A 12,883-nucleotide genomic window follows, 5' to 3' on the forward strand; every position below is an offset into this window, starting at 1 on the left:
AATCACAAAATAGTAGTATTATAGTACGTATTAACATTGGATGGTTATGGGATATTGTTAATGGTGTTTGGGAGTATATGTCATCGAATGTTAATGATAAACACACTTTAAACTTTCATATGGGTAGAACGTATAACGAGTTGATTAATCTAATGTCCAGAAAATTATGTATACTTGATAATTAGATTGAGTTATCTTGTAAATATTCGATGATCAGACTATTGTCTATTGGCGATCAATGGCCATAACGATTAATTGGCGCAACTAACCTTAGGATTGGTACATCTCTAGTTATAACTATAAATGGTCATGATTAACTATGATTCAAAACATAATCAGATTGGTCCTCTACACTATATTGAACAATACATAAAAGTAAAACACAAACATTAATTTTGTTTATCATAAATTATTTCGGGGTGACATTGTTCGGAGTTCAAACACACATATTATTCAAAACTAAGCATCAAACAAACATAAACGATTTCCATCAACTTCCTTGATGACTTCCTTCCTTCCACAACTACTCTCCACACTCATCTTCCTGAGAATACATGTATATTGAAAATGTCAACATAATGTTAGTGAGTTCACAGGTTTTATTATTTACTTCAAATTTAATTTCTTTTCAAAAATTATATTTCTTTTAAGATATATTAACTATCCTAAGTTATTATAATTTTTAACGAATCATTCTTATTCAAATTATACAACTACTTGAAGACGTCCCTCTAGATAGTTTAAGCTATGATTTTCGTAACAATATTACCACGAGCCCCTATAATCGACGACGTGGACCGACAAATACGACACACGACTCTTCATCGAACGTCGAATAATATTACTTTTGTACCTAAAACTGTTCTCCTGCCGATTTTGTAGCTAGCAATCGTAGGTGGGGGTGTCATCTCCGTATAGATCTATACATATCTTTCTGGATCTTGCAAGATTAACGATTATAGATTCGGAGTTAGCCGAATTTAATTAGGCTTTAGGATGAATCATAACAGCTCACTAACACGTGTTTATTTAATCTAAAGTACGATTATAATTTTATATTTTCTTTCTCTTTATCTTTGTTTGATGAAATTCTTATCCCTAATTATTACTATATATACTTAACCTTATATAATAATAATAATAATAATAACTAGAAAGGTTTCCCGCGCGTTGCGCGGGGCTGTGCAAGTGAAAAAATATAATGGTAAGCATTTTCGTTGCACAAAATTTTTATTCTGGAACCTGGAATGAAAATGATAACACTCGGATTCACACACACACAAAAAGTCAAAACACACATACATTTAACATCTTTATTTTTCAACTTGGCTGGAATCAGAATGATCATGTCCTTGAATCTTCCAGTAACAATTGCAGCAGGCTTTCTATGCATAATCCTTGTTACATTATCGTGAAGCCCATATAAGTGAAGTTTGGATTGATTTTTGGGGTCAGTAACATGCAATTTTATGTATATATTCCAACTGCTTCCCAAAATAGTCAAAACCACACAAAAAACTTTATAAAAATACTAAGAAAATAACATTGAACTTTCATAAAATCTGATATATCCATATTTTCTAACAAATAGATATGAAAATAGTTAAACTGGAACCATTTATGAAAACTTTGTAAACATGGACCAATAATGTACACTTAGTAAAAAATGCACCATTCTTATAAAACTAACCATTTTATCTTACCTTGCATTTCTGTAATATATACCAACTATTATCCAAAAAATATTAGCATATATTGTAAAATAACGTTTTCTTTATTTTCAGTAAAAAAAATAAATTTATCAAATTTAATATTAAGAATTGAGAAAACTTGATTTGAAAAAAGCAAAAAGTAAAATAAGAACAAACAAACCTTCAAAGTGCCATTTCATCACTTTTAGTTCTAATGGAGAGAATAAGTAATTAAGAAAATTATTAAGCCCAAATTAGAAATTATCTATGTCTAGATCCCTTTCCCGCTGACCTAAAAGAAATCTGACTTTCTAAGCTTAGAATCCAAACTAACAATCGATTGCTTTTCATCATAATTGTATGTATATTTCAAAAGAGATCAATTTATGGGGTTATCCTTGCTTATCTAATTTCACATTCTTAGTTTCTTAGGTAGAAAAAATGTTATTTTATGACCCTACTAAATTAAAATATACATTAAAATAGGACTGAAATCTTGTTTGACTCATATAACTGGAACAGTAGCTTTGTCCTTACCATAGGGTAATATCAGAAACCCATCTTTTTACATGATCTGGTGTGATTATGGTGAGCCTAATAAGTTCAAGAACACATGTTAGTTACGATAAGAATTAGTCGGTGATATAAATAATCACATGCATCCATCGACAATCAACATACCTTGGTTCAAGCATTTCATCGACCATTTGGGGTGCATAGTGAAAGTCTCCTTCAAATCTCAATAGCAAGTTGGTTGCACCCCCAGTCAACCAAAGAATTCCGTACTCAATTACTATACTGAAATCAAAATCTATATGTAGGCAAATAGAGAATCAATAAAATCAAAGCCAAAAAAATGACGTCGCGGATGAAAGCTTCCATCTCAAGCTTCGAGAGGTCAGAGGCAACACAAATGAGTTTTAGGTGGAGGAAGGAGCATGAATATGATACTAAAAAGCAAACTAAATCGATTTGAAGAATGGGTAGAGGACGCCGGCGATTCTCAGATGTTTATGAGCATTCGTTCATCAAATGGAAATTATAAATTGAAATCTGTAGAAGATAGAGATGAATACATACCTCTGGTATACGAATCATAGAGAATAATCCAACCGAAGTAAAGAGGCCGAAAATCATCGTCCGACTGGTTGATGCTTCTGGATACAAATAGGTGAGGCGGTGATTATCTAGATTGGAGAAACAAATGGAAAGCTTTAGTAGGGATGGACTAAAATCGAAATCCCCAAAATAAAATCCTTACCTACTTAAGTCTGAAATCAGCAAACAAAACCCAAGAATAGAAACAAACAAATCGCATAAATCAAAACTATATAATGAAAACAGAGGAATTCAGAAACTAACACAGCTCGTTCTTTATGCTCCCCAGCTTTCCAGAATTGTCCATCTTCGATATCTCCTCTGTTTCGAACTGGGTCACAGAGGAAGCGGACAGAGCAGGTTGGTTGGAGGGCTTCGACGGTGAGGATTGGTGGGTGCAATGAAATCTGTGAACAACTAATTGGGAGGTCGAGAAGGCAGAAGTATATGAAGCACGAAAAACGAATAGTGATTGAAAGAGGAAAAGGGGGGTAGCGGCACCTGAGATGTTTCTTAAAACCAGAATCGCCCAAATCTCCTATCGAATGCGGATGCTGCTGCTGGTGGTCCGTCGGCGAAGAACAGGGCAGCGGAGAAGCCAAATACAGGGATGAAGGAGACTGGTAGTGATGATGGAGACGATACTGATTTTCCTTCCGCTGAGTACTCTCGTAGCACCGGTGGTGTAGGGTTCTTTGAAATTCTGCCCGATCAGATGTGGGTTATCTGTGGTTGATATCGATTGCGGAACTCGCACAGTGTACGGATGGTTGATTCCGGTGCAGTGGAGCCGAGAAGCGGTGGAGACGAAGACTGAGAACAAAAGGGTAATTGAAGGTACTGGAAAGAAGAACACGATCAAATGGAGGCACGGTCGCGGTCGTGCAGCCAGACGGCTGCATGAAGTAGAAGAACCATCGACCTGATGAAGATGATAAAAGGAAGACGGTGGAAATTGGAACAGAGATAGATAAAGGAAGACGGTGGAAGGATCGGGAAGGAATGCGCGTAACCCTGTCGTAACCGAAGGAACAGAAACAAAAATAGAGGGACAGGAAATGTAATTTAAGGGACCAAAATTGACCAAAATCTCTCAGGTTTACTGTTAAAATTTTTCAGGTTTACTGTTAAAATTTTTCACAACTTTAATATATATATAATAATAATTATTATTATTATTATTATCATCATTATTATTATTATTATTATAGGTTTTCTTTGATAGTTTATGGTACAGTTAAATACATTGTCTATCCTTACGTTTTATTCCATAATTATCACTATATATATATATATATATATATATATATATTCTCTTACAATATGTATACAGTAGTTACGATTATGTGGATAACAGGATACTAGGGCAGAGTAACAGCTAATTATAATGCATATCCTAAAATTTGGCCAACATTACTTCTAGGTAGTAAGTTATCATAGGAAATCGGACAGCATAACATCTAGGTATAATATTTTCCTAGTATAATATCATTGCTTAAGTCTATGGAAAGTTTCTACCGTCATATTATCCTGTGGTTTAATGCTTTTATAATAACTACTAATATATTTACAAAATATATTTTGATAAAGCAGTTTGATAAACATGTATTCTCCCCCCCCCCCCCTCGTAAAATCTTCTTTAAAACTGTAAAAATTTGGCCATGAACTCACTCTCCATGCGTGATACCGCTGGTGTAGGGTTGATTCGGGATCGGGATTTCGGGACACCTCGATATTGCAACAGCTCGATCAGAGGGAGAGAGAGAGAGAGAGAGAGTCAAATTTTAGGGTGTGAATAATGAGGCTGCAGGCCCTACTATTTATAGATGAGATTTTGACATGCACGCGGCGCAAATATCTGTGCGTGTCGTGCATGGTTATCGTGGTTCCATCAGGGAGTTGCCACGTGTCACTCTCTCCATGGGCCACACCACTCGCAATTCGATCGAATCTGGTGTCAGATGCACGTCGGGCAATGACATGCACCTCGCGCGCATATAAAGGATTTTGAAAAGTCCATATCTTATGCATATGAGCTCTGATCTTAACCCTCTTTATGTTTATGTGATGATCTCAACTAGTACTACAACTTTCCTTTAGGTTGTTTTGGCTAATTTTGACTTTCGTCTTTTTGCCAAACGGGGTAAAAATAAATAATTTTACAAAAATCATATCTCTCTAATACGGATCCCATTTTCGGCATTTTTTTCATAAAGTTCATATCTCGAGGAGTACTACCATTCCCCTTTTTATAACTTTAGTCAAAACTTAACACATATCTACGTACCGTTTCGACGTCGTAATAATTATTTACACGACTGATTTTATTTTTTACAAAAATCATAACTCCTCCAGTCGGATTCGGATTTTTACCATTTTTATATCCTTGAAATTACATCAATGAGTACTTTCTGGATATATTCACCGTTTTAAAAGAAGGTACAACTTTTCGGACACATATTTTTTAGTATAAACATCAAATTATTTCTAAATGTAACAACATATTTCATTATATTAATTCATAGAATCAAACATTACAATACTAAGCTATTAAAATTTTCTATCCCTACTATTTCCTAACGGTGGTTGGTGACAGATTCTTGGTTGTCACATTTTCCCCCCGATTTAGAAATTTTGTCCCGAAATTTCTCTTTTCGTTAGGATTCCTTTGAACAAGTGAGGGTTCTTGTTCTTCATTTGGTCCTCTTGTGCCCATGTATACTCACGTCCTCACTTAGAGTTCCATCGTACCTTGACTATGGGAATCTGACTAACTCTCTAACCACAATTTCGACTTGTTCCTCAACGAAGTTCAACTCAGGATCGATTTGGATTTCATTAAGAGGAATGACAAGTGTATCGTCAGAGAGACACTTCTTCAGATTGGACATATAGAATACATCATGCATGTTATTGAGCTCTTGGGGTAACCTAAGCCGATAGACCACTGGACCAATCATGTTGAGGATTTTGAATGGTCCTATGTACCTAGGGTTTAGTTTTCCCTGCTTTCCGAACCTTATAACTCCTTTCCAAATAGAGACCTTAAGGTTAACCCTATCTCCAACTTGGAATACAATGGGTTAGTGTTTTATATCCGCATAGCTCTTTTGACGATCACGTGCTGCCTTTATGCGTTTGCAAATTTACAAAATTTTCTCAGTCGTCTCAGGAATAATCTTTAGGCCTTTTTGTATGGTATTTCATGCGAACTTCTTGGCTAGTTGGGTATCTCCAACTTCTGCCCAACAAATAGGAGATCGACACTTCCGACCTTATAAGGCTTCGAATGGTGCAGCCTTGATGCTCGTGTGATAGCTATTATTATATGAGAACTCGATGAATGGAAGATGAGTGTCCCTTGCATTTACGAAATCAATCACACATGCTCTAAGCATGTCCTCAAGCATTTGGATTGTCCTTTCGCTTTGATCGTCAGTTTAGGGATGATAGGCCGTACTCATATCCAGACGAGTACTAAGAAATTTTTGCATACTTTGCTAGAATCGGGAGGTAAATCTGATATCTCTATCAGAGATAATAGATGGAGGTACCCAATACAATCTGACAATCTCTTTAAGGTACGTGCTGGTCAACTTCTTCATCTTATATGTCTCTTTTATCGGTAGGAAGTGGGCATACTTGGTTAATATATCGAAAACTACCCATATAGTATCGTAACCACTACCAGTCTTAGGCAACTTGGTCAAAAAATCCATTGCGATGTGCTCCCACTCCCACTCGGGTATTTCTGGTTGTTGCAACAATCCCGAGGGCCGTTGATGTTCTGGCTTGGCCTTGGAACATGTTAGGCATTTACTTACGTAGGTCGTAATTTCAGCCTTCATGTTTGGCAACCAATAAAGTGTTTTTAAATCTAGATACAACTTGTATGATCCAAGATGAATGGAGTATCTATTTGGGCCTCATCTAAGACTAGCCTCTTGACATCTCCAAACTTTTATAACCCATATTCTGTCCATGAAGTACCTTGCTCCATCATCCTTAGTCTCTAGCTGCTTTTGCATTCCCCTGAGGCCTTCTGGCTCGATGTTTTCTTCTGCTAGAGCCTCGAGTTGAGCATTTCTAATCTGTGAGATTAGACTAGACTGGATAGTCATTGAAGTTTCTTTGACTCTGCGAGGCTAAACTCATTCTGTATGACTCAAGGCGTCGGATACGACGTTAGCCTTGCCTAGATGATAACAGATCTCACATTTATAGTCATTAAGCAATTCTAACCATCTTCATTGTCTCATGTTGAGTTGATGTTGGTCGAAAATGTGTTGGAGACTCTTGTGGTCTATGTAGATTATAAACTTTATTCCGTAAATGTGATGACGTTAAAATTTTTATGCAAAAACAACAGCTCCCAACTCCAGGTCGTGGGTGGTGTAGTTATTCTCATGCATCTTGAGTTGATGTGAGGCTACGCTATGACTTTTTTCCCTTTACATTAATACATATCCCAATCCTTGATTCGAAGCATTACAATACCCAATAAAATCATCACTACCCTCTGGAAGCAATAGTATTGGTGCACTGCACAACGTTTCATTCAGCCTTTAGAAAGCTACTTATTGCTTATCTCCCCAAATATATTTTTATTTCCTTTTGGGTGAATTTTGTGAGGGGTTTGGCTATCTTAGAAAAGTTCTTTACGAATCTTTTATAATAGCTCGCTAAGCCTAAGAATTGACACACTTCGGTTGGTATCTTTGGTGTCTCCCAATTCTCCACAACTTCAATCTTGGAATGATCAATGTGAATTCATTTACTGCTTACTATATGCCATAGAAAGTGTACTTATCTAATCTAAAGTTCTCACTTGGAGAATTTTGCATAAAACTCTTGCTTCCTTAGCAGCTCTAGGATCACTCGAAGATGTTGTCCATGCTCTTCCCTGGTTCGTGAATAGATCAGAATATCATCAATGAATACTATCACGAATTTGTCCAAGTAGGGATTGCACACTCGATTCATGAGATCCATAAAAATAGTTGGGGCATTGGTCAGTCCAAAAGGCATGACCAAGAACTCGTAATAACCGTATTAGGTTCTCAATGCAGTCTTTGGAATATCTTCTTCCATTAATCAGAGTTGATGATCTCCAGATCCATATCAATCGCGGAGTAATAGTTGGATCCTTGTAGTTGATCTAAGAGATTGTCGATTCGGGGAAGTGGATATCGATTCCGAAGGCGAGAAGATTGGTTTGATAAATCCCTTGTCAAGAAGTTCTTGTAGCTGGCTGAAGAGCTCTTGCATCTCCGACGGTGCCAATCTATAAGCAGACTTTGCTACAGGGTCAGCTCATGGAAACAGATCAATCAGAAACTTGACTTGATGTGTTGGGGGTAATCCAGGTAGATCATTAGGGAATACATTAGGGTAATCGCGTACCTGAGGTACCTATTCGATCTTCCTCCTATCGTCTTTTTTGTTGACAATGTGGGCTAGAAAGGCATAATACGTTTTTTGCAAGTATTTTCTAGTCTTCATACTGGAAATAATCCCAAGGTTTTTACTAGGTTTGTCTCCGAAGATGATTAAGGATTCTCTAATCGATAAGGGTAGACACAATGATTTTTCAAAGCATAAGACTTCGACGTGGTTAGAGGATAACCAATCCTTGTCGATGATGACATCGAAGCTCCCAATGACCATAGGCATGAGTTTGACTAGGAAAGTATGATTATTTAATGTTAACGTATAATTTTTAAGTACTTCCTGGGTACTACAGACCTACCCGTTATCCATTTGTACCCTATACACCTCCCTATGTTTATTAGATGAGTGGTTTAATAATTTCCTAAACTCGGGAGTAACATAGATTTTATCGGCACCGGTATCGAAAAGTACATTTGCATAAAGGTTATTGATTAGGTACGTACCAGTAACTACCCTCAGATCCTGGACGGCCTCCAGAGCTCCTATCACAAATGCTCGACCTTTAGCATTTCCTCTCAACATTGGACAATTTTTCCTGATATGTCCGACTTCCTTGCACTCAAAACATGTTCTACCTTCTCCTGCTGCTGATGTGGTTCCTTGGTTTGTTGGAGCTCTACATCTATTAGCAACTTGACCTTTTCTGCCACAATTCGTACCGATCCAGCAAGCTCATGTATGATGACACCCACACTGATTACATTTTGGATTACCTCCTGTGGTAGTCCCTGCGCGAGTTGTTGTAACTACAAATGCCTGAATCGCTTCACGTCTCTTTTCTAATGATTTCTTAGCCCTTCCTTTGGATTTCTTTCCAAACTTCCTATTTTTACCCTCTGCGCTTGGGAGATCAACCATTTGGACTATTGTGCCCCAACGAATCTCTTGATTCAATGGGCTGAAGGCAAGTCTCTTTGCACTGTCATACGTGCTTGATTTTGAGGCGGTAACTAAACCTTGAATGGGCTGAGGCAGACCACAAATGTATCTTTCCACCTTCTTATATTCCGGAGTGACTATTTCGAGACATAAGGTGGATACATCATTAAAACGATTCGTATAAGCAACAATCTTGGCTTCTTTCATTGAAGGTTTGTATCGATCGGATACACTTCAAGTATAAATAATAAAGAACAAACTAACTAAATAAGAATTAAACAGAAATTAAAGAGCACGAGTAATCATAAAGATGCTTTCACTAAGAAAGGATGTTCTGATCAAGAAAACGAAGGTCACAAAGACGATCACCAAGACATACATTAGGGTGAAATCCTAATGTTGAATATATACGATTACAATAACTGATATCCCACTAATTAAGGGATGTATATACCTATCTAAGTAAAGGCCGGATTCTAATCACAAAGATTACGCATCCAATTTCTATTATATATATATATATATATATATATATATATATATATATATATATATATATATATATATACATATAACTACCTAATATACAAAGATCACAAAGATTATTATCTTCACGCTGACGCTAATAAGTTATTGTGTTGGCGTTGGTGCTGGTGGTGACGTTGGTGTTGGCGCTGGTGGTCAGTGTGTATAGTGTTTGACTCATCAGATCATAAGGTGTGACCTTACAATCCCCCTATCTGATGATGTCAAAACAAATCTTCAAGAAACTCTTCAGCATTTCCTTCCGCTGAGAAAATGGATTGGCTCTTCCTTACTTTTGGTTATCAACGATAGAACTAGTAAGAAAAGTGGAAACAATCAGCGTATCATGAGTTCCATTAGAATGATAGAATGTTGATATTCTCCCCTTTAGATTTATAACTTCGAACATTTGCTCCCCCTGAAAATGGAAACTTACTTTCTTGAAACTGATAGCATAGTCTATTCTTCACTTTGAGATATTTGCCTAATCACAGATGAGGGTATATTGAAGACAACATATCGAAGACCATGTGTCGAACTATCTCCTCCGAGCAAATGAATGAATTTGCCTAATTATATGATTATTTATCCCCCTTTTTGGCATCAGCAACATATATCGTACTAGCGAAAGCGATCAGCGTATCTGAATTAATCAATCAATGGATCAAGGATTCTTTCTTTGACATCAACAACATATATGTGCACTCGCTGACTCTGTGAGAACCATCACCACACCGATAATAAACTCTTGTTCCACGATTCTTTCTTTTAATGTTAGATTTTTGTTCTCTTTTAACAACATAATGTAATCTTGATTATTTTTAAAAAAAATTCTAGCTTTAGTTCTGGAACAAGGAATGTCATCGATGGTATGCTTAGATGACACTTTGTGATGAGACATAGGAGATACTAAAGAACCATCTGAATAGAAGACTTTGATTGATCTCCAGATTTAACATTGTTAATAGAGCATTGACGAGATATGCTAAGAATTTATTTTACCGAGTGAAATTCACCATTTGAGATAGGAAATTTTAGCAAAATCTTAGTCGAGGGAAAACATACTCATGATGAGGAGGTTGGCGGGAAGGATCAAGAGCAGATAAACTAGATACACATTTGGTATTACTATTAGAGTTAGTAGTACAATGTGTATTAATTAGAGTTCGATTTATGAAACAGGTACTTACAAATCTATTTTTAAAATCTTTCTCTAGATTGTCAGTGTTATAAAAAGTTTGTCTAGTCTCAACCTTTTTGATTAAGGAAACAACGCCTTCAACATCACCTCCAAGAATTTTCTGACACTGATCAGGAATCTGATCATTAATAATTCTCGTAACATTACAGTGTGAAGAAGCCCAATTATTTAAAATATGTTGAATGCTTCGTGCATGATCAAAATCTTTTTCTTTTTCAGTGTGAAGAAAATTGTTGGTCGGTAAGATACAAGTGTTTTCCCTTTTTAATGTGAAAGTGATTTTTCGGAAAAGTATAGTTTTTCTTTGAGATTTTTTAACTCAATTTTGAGAGAATCTTTTTCTTTATTTGAAACTGTAACACTCATAAAAATCTTTCCAAATTTAAACTCTTTAGAACATTTCAAAACCAATTAATTATTACAAAACTTGTTTTCAAAATATCCAGTGTCAGAGTATCCCAGAATCAAATAAAAAAAATCATAGGATGTGTACGATCATGCCTTCGCCTTCCTGCGATCGTCAGAAGTACCTGAAACAAAATCAACAAATGTAAGCCCGGAGCTTAGTGAGTTCCCCCAAAATACCAACGCCATACATATATAACCATATCATATAACAAACACAACATGCATAATGAGCCATCAGTCTGACTGGACCGCTTCACAGGCCATCAGTCTATCTGGTGTTGAGAGAAAAACTTGAGTCACACTTGAACAAACGTTAGAACAAGTGATAATGCGGAATAAAGTTAACTCAAAGGATCATTAAAGCTCAACAATAATAATAAGTTAGAGTTAGGAAGTTAGATTCGGAAATATAAAAGACAGCAAGTATTATATCAAGTATACACTTAAGTTGATACTTAACAAGAATTGCAGGCAATCCAAGTTAGTGAGTGAGATCAAACTTAGTGATAAAGTCTAGCAAGACTTGCTCCGAAGAGAGATTTTAAACATTTAAGATTATATTTAAGTAATGAGTAAGAAGGGAGTAAGATGATATTTAAGAGTCAAGATGTGTAGAGATGTATATTCATTCAGAAAGAGAGAGCTCCTTTTATCGAGTCTCTAAGATTACAAAAGTCTTATCTGTTGAGAGTTGCCACGCATGGCACAATGGATAAAAGAAAGTACTTTAAGAAAAATAGATAAAAGACTAAGACTAAGTGTTGATGATGACTGCGATTGCGGTGCTTGACTGCTTATGAGGGAGTGGTTGCGGATAAGATAGTGGCTGTGGTTTGGACTAAGTTTAAGAGGGTCACTTCTATGTTCCAACAATTTCCCCCTATGTGACCTCTTCAACTTTTCTTTCATGTGTCGAGTTTGAGAAATTTGATGAGAATCCTCCAGAACTTCCTGACTTCCTTAAGCCACGCAATCCTCCTTGAGATTTCAAACTTCACCTCAGTCGTGGTGTGTTTTGATTTGTTGACTGCGGTTTGAGTGATCTCTAAATGCTTCTTGGTCATGCGGTTCATGGCAGTCATTGGGATGAAGTACTTTGTTTCATCATTCAAGCGTTTGAAAATGAATCCAAGATCTGGAAAGTTAGTTGCTCCAAGAGATCTTTCGTGAAAGCCTTCAGTTAGGACCGGAGCTGGTTCAAGAGGAGGAAGGTTAAATGCAATTTTCATATTCGGATGTTTTTCAGACTTGTTCTGAAATACCTTTGCAATCATGAAAATTTATTCCGGGTTCATGCAAGGGAAATCAGCTTGGGTTCGGATGTAGTCTGAATTTCTCCTGGTTAGGGTATATTGGATGAATTCTGCCTTCATGAATTTACGGGGCTTGTAGTTTTTGACTGCGGTGGGTCTGTCGTTGGACCAAATCTTCTCAATTGCATATCCATGTTTGGCATGAAATCTGTTAAGTCTTTCAAACTCTAGAGGCAACCTTTGATCATCAGGTAGGTTGCTGTCAAACGACTCAAATACTATGAAGAACTTTGCATTGGGGGAGATGGGAATGACCCAATAACCGTCTTCGGGAGGTTCTGCAAAGGTGAGGTAAGGCTTGTAGTCATCATCTAGTA

At 36.6% G+C, this 12,883-nt stretch overlaps 1 long non-coding RNA gene across 6 annotated transcripts; it reads right to left on the minus strand.

Moving 5' to 3' along the window:
• Window positions 1-370: 370 nt before the first annotated feature.
• LOC145124845 (uncharacterized) lies at window positions 371-3,803 on the minus strand. 6 transcript variants are annotated; one of them, XR_013715723.1, is made up of 4 exons: window positions 3,054-3,803; window positions 2,373-2,878; window positions 2,229-2,285; window positions 371-544 (listed from the first exon to the last, which is right to left on the minus strand). It is a non-coding gene; the product is annotated as an uncharacterized LOC145124845 (long non-coding RNA). The 6 variants fall into 6 exon arrangements; XR_013715724.1 differs by lacking the exon at window positions 371-544 and having other exon boundaries at window positions 1,212-2,285; window positions 3,054-3,206; window positions 3,291-3,803; XR_013715721.1 differs by lacking the exon at window positions 371-544 and having other exon boundaries at window positions 1,212-2,285; window positions 2,373-2,489; window positions 2,772-2,878.
• Between the last annotated feature and the right edge of the window lie 9,080 nt (window positions 3,804-12,883).

This window comes from Lactuca virosa, chromosome 7, assembly GCF_052849685.1.
Source record: "Lactuca virosa cultivar CGN04683 chromosome 7, Lactuca_virosa_CGN04683_v6, whole genome shotgun sequence".
Lineage (NCBI taxonomy): Eukaryota > Viridiplantae > Streptophyta > Magnoliopsida > Asterales > Asteraceae > Lactuca > Lactuca virosa.